This window comes from Lolium rigidum, chromosome 2 (genome assembly GCF_022539505.1).
Source record: "Lolium rigidum isolate FL_2022 chromosome 2, APGP_CSIRO_Lrig_0.1, whole genome shotgun sequence".
NCBI classification, from domain to species: Eukaryota; Viridiplantae; Streptophyta; class Magnoliopsida; order Poales; family Poaceae; genus Lolium; species Lolium rigidum.
This window is the reverse complement of record NC_061509.1, coordinates 55,141,760-55,154,196: the sequence shown is the minus strand read 5'-3', so window position 1 is coordinate 55,154,196 and position 12,437 is coordinate 55,141,760. Positions and strand designations below refer to the sequence as shown.

At 45.9% G+C, this 12,437-nt stretch overlaps 1 long non-coding RNA gene across 6 annotated transcripts; it reads left to right on the top strand.

Moving 5' to 3' along the window:
• Window positions 1-632: 632 nt before the first annotated feature.
• LOC124691764 lies at window positions 633-11,715 on the top strand. Of its 6 annotated transcripts, none has more exons than XR_006999136.1 (13): window positions 633-688; window positions 1,369-1,540; window positions 1,634-1,691; window positions 1,875-1,963; window positions 4,962-5,027; window positions 5,726-5,857; window positions 6,347-6,509; window positions 6,898-7,084; window positions 7,772-7,895; window positions 8,247-9,940; window positions 10,310-10,422; window positions 10,656-10,762; window positions 11,307-11,715. It is a non-coding gene; the product is annotated as an uncharacterized LOC124691764 (long non-coding RNA). The 6 variants fall into 6 exon arrangements; XR_006999137.1 differs by having other exon boundaries at window positions 7,772-7,927; XR_006999134.1 differs by having other exon boundaries at window positions 6,347-6,505; window positions 7,772-9,940.
• The last annotated feature ends 722 nt before the right edge of the window (window positions 11,716-12,437 follow it).

The window sequence follows — 12,437 nt, the reverse complement described above, 5'->3', positions numbered from 1 at the left end:
GGCTGATCCACGAATTACGGATCAACTCTATTGGCATATGCGAAATTTGTTTTAAGAAGCATCGGAAATTTGGGCCCAAATTTTGGGCTGATAGGACGCATCACCCAAATTTAAGCAGGCTTTCCAAAACAAAAGAGAAATAAGAAGATCCATCGCATCTTTTGTTTTAAGAAGCATCACCCAAATTTAAGCAGGCTTTCCAAAACAAAAAGAAAGAAGAATACGTCCGCACTTGTGTCTACCGAAACCCCAACCACCGTCTCTCCAATCTCCATCTCCCGCCGAAGGCCACCCACCGCTGCTCGCCAGCTTCCCTCCGGCCAACTCCCCCACCGAATCATCATCCTTCCCGAGCCTCCAATTGCACGCGCACGCAAACCCTAGCGCCGCCCCCGGGCCTTCTTCGGCTCCTCCCCGACGTGGCACGGCCGCCGCTCCTCGTCGCCGGTCAGTTCCGGATCACGCGGCCATCCAGGAGAAGGACGAGGACCGGTACCTCTCCTACAGATGCGCCTCTGACGCCCCTCTCCTCCGACCGGCCGCTGCTGGCCAAGATGCTCCGCCGGTCTCCACGACCTCCTGCCGCCAGCGCGCACCCGGAGGCCACCTCCACGACCCCTTCTCACCGGCCACGTCCGCAACCTGCTGCTGCTGCCGGAGACCTCCCCAACCTGCTGCCCTCATTGAGGTCTATCTTCTCCTCCTCATCCAAACATTTCCCCCCATAAATTCGTATGCATTGGATCTTTTTTTTTCATTTGTTTGCTGCACACTTAGCTATCCATACTAAATTGAAATGTTCAGTACGTGCAAGCTGAAGCAATTTGTTATTTTATTGGCTGTAGTACTTGTCTAAATTGGCTTGCAAAACAGGTTCAACTGCTTACAAAAAGACAAATTAATGGTTGCTGTAATCGTGTCATAATGTTATATTAATATATTCTTTCACTTCAAGTTGTAAAATCTCATGGGTCTATGTACTCCCTCCATGCCATAATGCAGTGCGCATAGGTTTCTGTGAAAGTCAAACTACACTAATTTTAACCACGTTTATTGAAAAAATTATATATATCTACAATACCTAATCATATACTTTATGATGAATCCGATGTTATTGATTTGAGATTCTAAATGTTGATATTTTCTGTTGTACAATTGGTCAAAGTTTATCCGGTTTGACGTCGAAAAACTCTTAAAGTGATGCGTACTATATCATTCCTTATTGTTTTTCTCGTACGCTAATGATGTTCTGGCTCGCCGGATCGATAAGGAGTGCCGGCCTATCGCACTCTCCAATTTTTTTCTGATTAAGTTAGATGATTATGTGGTAGCTAAAGAGGTGATGCTGGTCTGTTGTTGGAATTTCAGCTCGGGTCAAGCTTGCTGGATCGAGAAGGAGCGCTGCCTCAATGGTCATTGGCAAGGAGTTTGAGCTCTCCCACACCTCGGAGTCCTCCAGTGTCTTCTTCTCTGTTTACAAGTTTTTTCCAGCCGTCCGGTGGAGATGAGATGGATTTTGACTCTGTAGAATAATCTTATGGTATATAAATAGATGTTGTTGTACTTGTATGTTCTGGTGCTTGTGTTGAATGTACCTGACGAGGAATTAACCAGTGGTATGTTTTGATTTCAGATGAAGAGGAGGAAGAGAAGATCATTCCAGCCACAAAAAAATGGTCTGCTGCCTCCAGGTCCCAAAACTTATGCTCGATAAGTTTATTTTATCCGATAAGGAAGTATTTTGCTGTTTTAGCAACGATTGGACAATGAATAGACTGTTTTTTTTTTACATCTGGGAATAATTTGATCATGACATGACTGGTATTTTTTTGCTCATTTGTCACAACCACATACTTATGTTTGATTCTTGGCAGGGCTGATATATATATCGTTGATGCTATGATGGCTGGGAAGGACGTGGGTGGAAGGTAACATGATGATGGTCCCAGTTAAGGTTTCTCCGGTAAGCGCTCGCTTCTCCGCCTCTTCTTCCTCTCCCCCTTTGTTCTGTGATGATCTCGACTGATGACCTGGCCTATGAACCATGGTTTTGATCTGTTAAGGTTTGTATGTAGCTGGGATTTGGTCACCTAGCTACTTGTTTGTGCAGTGCAATGTTAAATGAGCTTCCTTTTTGTGTTGGTTACTGTTAGAGTATATTTGGTAGTTATAGATTACACGGGATTGTATTAGGATTGTTTCCATATTCTCCCCAGGAGGTTTCTTAGCTTCCAAGTCTTGTACTCTATATATACTCGCCCATGAGGTACAATACAACATCCAACATATTCCGCATATCTCTCTCCCTCTCTATCCTTCAACATGGTATCAGAGCCAAGAGGTCTCAAGTTTAAGACCCTGCTCACGCAGTTTTAAAAACAAAAAGAAAAAAGATTCTGCGGCCCGCACCGAACCCACGTTAAGGACTAAAATAGCCTAGACGTGATGGGGAGTGTTGAATATAAATACACTGCCTAGTCTCTTTTCAGTTCGGACTTTTGGTTCAATTGGCTAGTGCAGCAATCTTTCCTGGTATCAGAGCGGCACGCTCCTTGACCTAGCCGCTGCAAAGTTTCCGCGCCGCGCCGCCCCCGGGGAGGTCGATCTCCATGATCTACTCCGGGGGCCGCGCAACCCGTATGAGGGTTCGTCCGCCTTGATCCGCTTCCCTCGAGTCTTTTTTTTCCAATCCGTAGATTGGTTTTCTTTTTGCTCCGGCGGTCGCTCGACCGGCGTTTTCTTTTTTGGTTTACCGATCATAGATCGGATTGAGTCGCCCACCGCCGCCGTCACCGCGCGCCTCTACTCCGACAACGGCATCGATCTATACCGGCCATCTTCATCAACCGCGCGGCACGGCCGCACGCGTCACACTCGGGACGCCTACGTGCGACGCAGCAGGCTGTCTCGCCCGCGCGGTCTCCATCGCCGGTCCGTCTTCGCCGTCATCGCCCGGGACATCACCGACAACGTCGCCAACGACTCCAATCTGCGGCACATCGTCCACGCCATGGCGCGTACAGCGCCGCCGTTGGTCTGATCAACCGACCGCGCGCACGTCTCCGCCAATCACGTCCCCGAGCACGCGCCTACCACCGATCGAGCTACGGGCTGCCGTTGCGTCGCCCCTTCGGGTCGCAGCGCCGCCGCCTTTGGTCCACGCTGCTAGCCAACGACGCGCCTTCTGAGGCGCGTACATCGCTGGTGGCGTCCCGCCGCTGCACCGACTCGCGCCCTGCAGCTACGCTAGCCCCTCAGGCCGTGGCGTCGCCGCACGCGGTCGCCTTCGCCGTCCCCCGCGCGTCGATGTCCGAGGCCACCACAGCGCCGCCCCTTCGGCGCGGGTCACCTCCATCCGCGCATGGTCTTCGTCACGCCGCTGGGTCTTCCTCGCCTACTTCGTGTACCGCCGCCGCGCCCCCACCCCAGGTCGCCGCTGGGCTCGCCAACCTCTACAGGTCGCGCTGGGCTCGCCGACCACCGCAACGCCCGTCTAGGCGTCCAGCTTGACCACCCCTGGTCACCGCTGGGTTCGCCGCCTTCTACGTCTTCGTACACTACAGCTTCGCCGCCGGCGTCCTCGCCTCTTCCCCGACTACGTCACCTGCTACTCTACTCCGACACCCGTCGTCGAGACTCGCCTCTTCCCCGACTACACCACCTGCTCCTCTTCTCCGACACCCGTCGTCGAGACCTCCTCTACTAGTCTACTCCGACATGGCGCGCACTTTGTAATGTTCCCTACCCTCGCATGCCCGATGCGGCGACACCGGAAGTGCCTTCGTCCCCGACACGTTCCCGAGTCTGGCAAACTCGCGTCGGACGTCTCGTCTTCATCGGCTTCGACAACGTCTTCTTCGGCATCGCCTCTACGACTGCCTCGACCGCGTCACCGACTTCTTCTATGTGTACTCGGTTCTGGCAAAACCGAAGTATGCCTTCGTCCCCGACATGCGCCTGGTTCTGGCAAAACTAGGGCCGCACCTCGTCCTCGACGGCTCGGACTGCATCGACTTCGGCATCGACCATCTCCACGACTGCCTCGACGCGTCTCCGTCACTCTCCTCGCGCACTATGCGCTTGCGGCTTCATGTGCGGCTACCTCGACACCGGCACCCGACCACGACATCGACCACGGCATCCCCTCGCGCGGCTACCCCGACCAAGGTTGCACCGCCCAACGCTCTCGGCTCCTCGACATCGGCACAAGGGCTACCACCTCGCCTGCGCCTCACCGGCTTCCTCTACGGTCCAAGCATCCGCGACGCAACTCCGTCCACGACGCTCCCGCTATGACTGCGGGGAGTGTTAGCCCGTTGCTTCCTACCTTCGGCTTCTCTCTGTCCGACCGTCCGCGACGCTACTGTTGTTCACGTCGCTACCGCTACGACTGCGGGGAGTGTTAGAGTATATTTGGTAGTTATAGATTACACGGGATTGTATTAGGATTGTTTCCATATTCTCCCTAGGAGGTTTCTTAGCTTCCAAGTCTTGTACTCTATATATACTCGCCCATGAGGTACAATACAACATCCAACATATTTCGCATATCTCTCTCCCTCTCTATCCTTCAACAGTTACCATCGAGCTGTTGCTTATAAGATGTCATGTTCTTATAGGTAGTTAGTCTTCTTGATGGTTTGACTAGGAGGAGTATGTAATTGTTTTATTTAGGCTTTCATTTTAAGATGGTAACAATTTAATAATGCTCTTCTTGTGCTATTATGACTAAATGATATCCCATTAGGCGGCAATTTCTGCTTCACCTTGTGGCTCTAATTTTGCTCTGATTTCTTGTGATATGCTTATAATACTATGGATATGGGACTATTGTGTCATGTGTTTATGACTTTGTTATGTATTCTTTCATGGCTGATGGGTGCTGGCATGCATCACTGAGCTATGTCTTTGTCTTAGCTGTCATTTTTCTTTTCTTTATTTGGCATATTTTTCTATTTTAGGTTGTTGCCGCCTAGGCTGTGTGGGGTGGCGGAGGCCAAGGGGACATGCTGCTCCTACAGCAGCAGGTTTGTCTATACCTTGTGCCCTTGATGCATTTTTGTATGTGCTATACTGGTGTATCTTGCAATATCTGTAGCAGAGCAAGGGGACATGCTGCTCCTACAGCAGCAGGTTTGTCTATACCTTGTGCCCTTGATGCAATTTTGTATGTGCTATACTGGTGTATCTTGCAATATCTGTAGCAGAGCAAGGATTTTGTGAATTGCGGGTCTAATTGTAGCTTGTAAGGTTGGTAGCTAGCTTGACGCCTAGTCATTGTTCATATTTGCCGCCTATCTAGCTTCTGTTTTTTAGCTTAGGTGTTCGTCGAGTTGTTGCTCATTAGCTAAGCCAAGCCCTCTTTGTATAATTAGTCCTCTTGATGGTTTCACTCACAGGACTATGGTTATGCCGTATTTTCCTTACTTTCTTAATTTTGGCTTAAGAATACGATGATAACAACTGAAAATTGCTCCTATAGTGTCATGAGTGGAATGGTATCCCATAAGGCGGCAATTTCTGGTTTGCTTTGTGGCTCTAATTATGTAGTGTTATTCTCTATTTTCTTATGATATGCTTATCCTCTACTATTGATATGTGACTATTGTGTGATATGTTTGTGACTTTGTTTTGTATTCTTTCATGGGTGCTGGCATCCATGCCTGTGCTATTTCTTTGTTTTAATTGTCAAATAATTTCCTTACTTGGCCTCTTCTTGTTTCAGGCTGTTGGCACAAAGGCTGCTGCAGTTTATGGGCGGATGGGGGTACACATCGGTGAGTGGCAGGTGGAGCGGCCTACTTGTGATTGGTGCGGCTGCTCCCTTTGGATGCATGGTTTTTAACCACTATCATAGGTATGTCCACCGACCTGGGGTTCATGAGGTTTTCTTTGGATGGTCCGGCAAAATCATCGGGGCTGGTTTTCTTTGTTGAACTACTTATGAGTGGCCTTGCTTCCCCCTTGTAGTAATTTCCAATAACCTGTTCATGAATGGTGTATGTGCTGTGCACATTTAATGTTTGTATCTTCCTTAAGATTAATTTGGTGGCCTAAAAGGGATGGTGTGACGGTGTGAGTTAGTATTATCAATGTTGCTACCTATCATTTGCTTTGTCTCTGGGCTGTTGTTTCCTAAATCTGTGCATGCTTGAAAAGTTGCTTGTTGCTTTTTGGACGACTATTGGCTGGTTGTTGCTTATTGTCGCCTGTGGACGAGTACTGCCTGTTTGTTTCTTATTGTTGAATTTGGTTAATTAGTACTTTCTCTTAACATTTGAGGTCAATGTAGTTTACTAGTACTCTCACAAGGTTACTGGTACTAATTTCTGTCTGTGATTTTCAGGTAAAAAAGGGAAGAAATTAAGACGGGAAGTTAACTGGTTTTGGATTCTTCCTTTGGAACTCAAGGTGGCAGTGATGGCAAGGATGGGTGGGATTTGGTCTAGGAACTATGACTTGCTCCACTCAGATGACGCTGAGGACAGGAACACGACTATGACTCGTAGGTACTTCGTGCTGCCTTTCTAGTTAGTGCGCAGAAGGTGTGAGCTACTTTGGCACCACAACCATTATGCAGTTTACAGGCTAAAATCTTATAGGCACTATATTTTAGCATAGAGTGAGTATGAGTTACAGAGTACTCCACTAGGTTTTCCATGTTCACTAGTGTTGCTTTTCACACATGGACATCATGATGTTCTGTTCTAAAGATTGTGATAGACTTGTCCTGCATTTTTCAGATTTCCATAATATTTAAAGTGATGTGTACGACATCGCCTTATTGTTTTTCTCGCACGCTAATGATGTAGTTTGACTCCAATTTTTTTCTGATTAAATTAAATGATTATATGTGGTAGCTGAAGTGGTGATGTTGTTCTTTTGTTGGAATTTCAGCTCGGTGAAGCTTGCCGGATCGAGAAGGAGCGAGGGCCTATCGCCAGCCACCGCCTCCATGACCATTGAGAAGGAGTTTGAGCTTTCGCACACCTCAGAGGCCTCCAGTGTCTTATTCTTCGGTTACAAGTTTTCCAGCCGGCCGGTGGAGATAAGATGGATTTTGACTCTGTAGAATTATCTCAAGGTATAGACATAAATGTTGCTGTACTTGTATGGTCTAGGAGTCCCGACGAGAGAGAGTCAACGTGAGGTGTCCCCATGAGTCACGGCGTCCCGGTCAGCTAGCATGACGGCACGCGTGCGTCGGTGATACGACGCGCGGCGCCCCGTCGAGCTCGCTGGTCCGCGGCACGCACGCTGCACTCCGCGGTTACATCCTGTTGTCGTCCACCATCCACGAGTAGGTGAGCGCGGCACTTTCGGTGATTTCGTTCAACCTGTACATGAAATTCTGTTGTAGGTGATTGATATTACTTGGTAAACATATATATGTATGGCCAATTGATACAGAGAGAAACCACAAAATTAAATGGAAAAACATCAAATATAGAATGCCTATCTTGGGGTTAATTAACATGCTACTCTATAGCCATCTGCATAATAGTTTCTCTGCATTATTAGCTACCAAATGACCGTGCAATGCATACATATGTAGCACTTCTAAGCTGAATAAAGCATGTGATGCTTCTGCATCTGCACGTGTACCTAAGCTGGGGTTAATTGGTGATATGTGCTATCTGATTAGTCAAGTGCTCATGTGGCAAAAAGTTTATGTATGTGAGGTTGTACTGCCATTTTTATCTTTAGAGTAGTGTTTATCTTTTCTTCAGTGTTGGCGGTACTGTGATGTTGTTGCCGTGCCCTTCACCAGGGACAAATCAGCCACGATTATCTGGACTGAAGGGCGCTGCATGCCGGCAACAGGGCAACAGACACCAGGACACGTGGCCGAGGGAGTGAGCTCAACGTAGGCGCCGGGTACGGCCACCAACAAGGTCTGCTTCCTTTGCCCATCTTAGTCTTCCCAGTAAGATCCCATCTCAGCTCTGTGCATGAGCTGCTTCTGTTTTGATTCTTATTTGGTGTGGAAATTTTTGGAGTGTTGGGATATAATATGAAAGGGGAACGCTCTGCATATTTCCAATTGAGCCACTGATTATCTCATTCGTAGAATGATTCAGGAATCCTCAAAATTGGATAACTAGCTTCATTCTATAGCTGGAACCTTGCCATGTTGACTCACGCGCTTGCACTCCCTGTGTGATCATGTCATAAGTGCCACCAGTACTTTTTATGTATGGTTTTTGTGCCTGCCCGAAGTTACTTATAGTTTCAAAATCCTACAGGACACCATGTTGCGCGGTGGAGCTCGCCCTACATGGCACCATATTGAGCGGCGGCGGCAACATGTAGTTCTATGTGATTTCAGTTGAATTCTCTTCATCGGATCAGTCTGGTAATCTTCTTTTTCTACTTGTGTTGTGAAGGAGGAGATGTGGAGCTTAGTGGAGATGATGTTGTGCTGGTGCAGACTGTGGGTGGCTGTGTAACTCATCGGTGTCCGGTCCTGCGACTCCGACTTCATTGCCAATGAGGATGACCACAAATTTCTGCCCGTATTACTCATTTCACTATCCCCTCCGGTTTCTGCGTATGGCCTGCTTTTGTTTGATTAGACTTCAGTGTGAGAAGTTTTTGAGTGGTGGGCTTATGTGAGGGGAATGCACTGCAAATTTCTAGTGTTGTCTGTGATTTTCTTATTAAAAAATGATTAGAGGATCCTCACTCCTCAGATTGGATAACTAGCTTGATTCTTGAGCCGAAACTTTTTCATGTCTACTTATTCAGTCCAACTGCTTCTATGCATATGAGAAGTGTGTATGTTGGGTAATTTCTTGGATTTCTTACTTTGAAAAGGGAGCTCACTGGTGTTGAGCACCACGATATACAGCTGTTACCTGTCCAACTAGCTGTTACCTTTTCAACTAGCTGAGGTCAAGGATTATGAGTCGACGAGTCGATCTGGGGTAGAGGCTCTAGTCACGACTCATGAGTTTAACAATAGGTTCTATAAAATACATATAATATATAAATACCAATAGTGTAATACTAGTATATAAATATGTAATACAGTAGAAGGCCGGTGAAGGAGAGTTGGGTGAGGATGGAGTGGAGGAGCAGGCTAGCAAGAGCGGCAGCCACCGGTGGGGAACAGACTAGCAGTAGCCAACTAATAGCAGACAAGTGCCCGTAACAATCAGTGGACGAGACTTGGAGGAGGAGCAGCAACCGGTGGAGGAGAACATGTGCGGTGCCATGGGCTTGCAGCGGCTCCGGACGACATTCTCGTGGCGGTGCGTGGCCAAGGGAGAGGACATGGTCGGCAGGAGTGAGGATTCGTTTTGGGTTTCATGGGGAAAAACTGGGCAGCTCCAGCTTGGTTTTCCAGAACTGGGCAGGCAATATTGAAAAAAAAATGACATATGGGGTCATTTTCGAGTCGTTTGACTCAAAAAACTGAACTAGTTGAGCTTTATCGTGACTAGTTGAATGAGTTGCTTGACTCATCCAGTGAGTCGAGTCGAGACATTGAGTCGACCTCGAAGTTGTGACTCATTGACAGTCGCGACTAGTCAAGCGACTCGAAATCCATGGCTGAGGTACATGGATTGCCAACAGCAGGTATACCATGGATTTAATTGCTTCTAGATTGTTGTTGATTTTTGATATCAAAATGTGATTTAATGCCCATTATGATGTCTAATGCATCTGATTCGTATGTTGAGATGCTAGTTTTTTATTGTTTGGAAGCATGATTAGTTCAATGTTTTGTTCATGTATTTATACATTATACCATGATCAATACAGCTTCTTTGTTCTTTCTGTGTTTCTCTTCTCTTTCTAGAACTGCTATGTTTTTGGATTTGTCAAGGTTTTACATGCTTGTGATGCTTGCTATATTTTCAGTCTTCTTTGACACGGAGAACGATAACTAAGCACTCAAGAGTGCCCTCAAGAACCTCTACATCCACTGTGCAATGTAAGTCGCCAGAAGATCAAAAGTGCAAGCCTTTAAATCCCCGATTTTTGTCCCAGTTCATCTGCAGTAGAAACTTCAGTCCGTTTTTACGGTTCTTTGTATTGACAAGATATTCTGAAACTGTGGAAGAGAATGAAATAGTAAACTGATCATCTGGCGACTTGTAATCCTTGTAATCCTTTGCAAGCACGTGAACTGCAATGGCATCTCTAATCTACTGTTGGGGGGCATGTTTTCTTTGAATTTCTCCAACTGTTTTATTATGTCCACTAATTCAGTCCAATTGTTCATTGCTTTCTTGTGCGAGTAGGTGCCCTTGCTGGCATATTTTGTCGTAAACCTCAACACTGATGGGTCTTTCTCTTGCAGTTGGCAATTCTGGTGGATGGAGGCTGTCTGCGATGGAGAAACAATTCTTGAGAAGCTCTTGTTCTTGGGCCTGGAATCAAACCGTTTCTATAAATTTGCCACATCAATGCTCAGTAAGCTGTTGATTTTCAATAGAACATTGAGCAACTTAAGTATGTGTAGCACCGAAGTTACTGTAGATATGTGGTGGGAGACCTGGTTGTGGCCTTTTGGTAGTACACATGACCTGATTTATAAAGTTTGTTTAATAGGCTTTGCGATCGTTTAATCTCCGGATGTAGGACACTAGGAGTACTAGTAGGAATAGTTCTAAACAGTGCAGCTTCTTGTGGTTTCTGCCTTACAGTTATGAAGACCACAAAAGGGAGGCAATATGTTGCTTCTCTAGACCCTTCCTGTAAAGAATGATCATCGCCATGTTTTGGGATTTGGTTGAATTTAGATATGTGACAGGTCTATCACTTTCTTCTGAACCTTGCTAAATATACCGGAGAAATGTGTTCATGATGTTCTTTATTGAAGAATTACCAGTCCAGTTGAATTGCAGTTTAAGTTTGGTCATAATTTTAATCTAGATCCAAGTTCTGAATATGAGTAGATTACTATTACTGGAGACCACAAATGCTAAGATTGGGGTTGTTGATTATCTTTTTAGATAAAAAGCTGAATACATGGTTACAAAATTGGCCAAAACCTTGCATAAAAAAGGTTTCACATCTTTTAATAGTGGTACCTATTTTCTAGCAAGGATGTTTGTCAGGATGTAGTATCATGGTCTTTTTCACTTTCGCTGTTGAAGGTCCAGTTTTATGCATCTGAGATAGACATAGATATAGGTCCTGGACTTGGGACCTGCTGCATGTGAGATGGGCACTTTGACGAGCTAGATTTGTCCATGCTATTTCATCTTCACCTAGGCATCTGATTCTGCATGTACCTACTTGTGTACTTTGACTAGCTAGTGTTTTTTTTGCTGACTTTCTGAGATGACACATAGGTGAAGCCATTTGAAGAAGACAAAGTCGCTAGCCTGTAGTGGAACCTGGTGCATCACTTGGAAGAAAGAAATCTGGAAGACCGGCGACATCATGATATGCATGCTTTGGTATTCAAGCTGTCTCTTTGCTCCATTTTATTTCATCTTCACGTAGGCATCTACCCAGATCGAAGTAGATGGTGCTTTTTCATGCTCTTGAATGGTGTGCCTTGGTGGAATCCGACACCTTGTAGAGTATTCATCTTATGTCCCGCTGATTTGATTTGTATAGTAATGGAAAGTGATGCGCTTGCTGCCTGTATACTATCTGTTTCCTGGTTGAGCCTTGCTCGATCAAGTTCTTAGTAGGAATTACATGTATAGTATTGACTCTCTACTAATTTCATCCAAAACTGATGTATTCCCAACACGCATATTGTTTCTGACTGTTTTATTTTGTTTTTCTCTTCATATAAGAAGCACAAGCACAATGATTGAGTTCAAGGAATGAGTAAAATAGTAAACTTAATGGAGTGTACGTATGATGTTGTCAAACAACGGCCAGATCTTGGCTCGTCAAGATAATAATGTTCGAACCACTGTACCCATTTGCAGTAATTTCGGGATTTCCAGGAAACTATTAATGAGGGAAATAATAGGAAAACTGAAGAATTGTATGAAATGCTACGGTAGGAAAATCCTGGTTGTTGAAAGGAAAAAAGAAAGAACAGTCGTGCGTGGGCAGTATATAACACAGGAATTAATAACCTTCATCAAGTAAAACTCGTGAGTGTAGCGAACCAAAAACCAGAAAATGAGACATAACACGTGCATAGTTAATGACACTTAGTATAATTAACCAGGTCGTTCCTTATTTGACAGCACCGCCCTTCTTCATGTCACCAGTCCGTGGCATCCCACAACTTTGATCTGAATGGACGGATGGAACCGGAATCAGCTCAAAAGTAGCGGGAGATGAAGAATTTGTGTAGAACTTTGAACGAAAACTAGAGCTTTGGTCACCGTTTCTCTTATTGTCAGATGGGATGTAGCCAAAGCATGCGTCCCGTTTCACGGGTTAATGCTCTAGCGTAACTGAGGAAGTACTCAATTCATGAAATATGGCAGCATTAGCAAAAGACATGATTTATG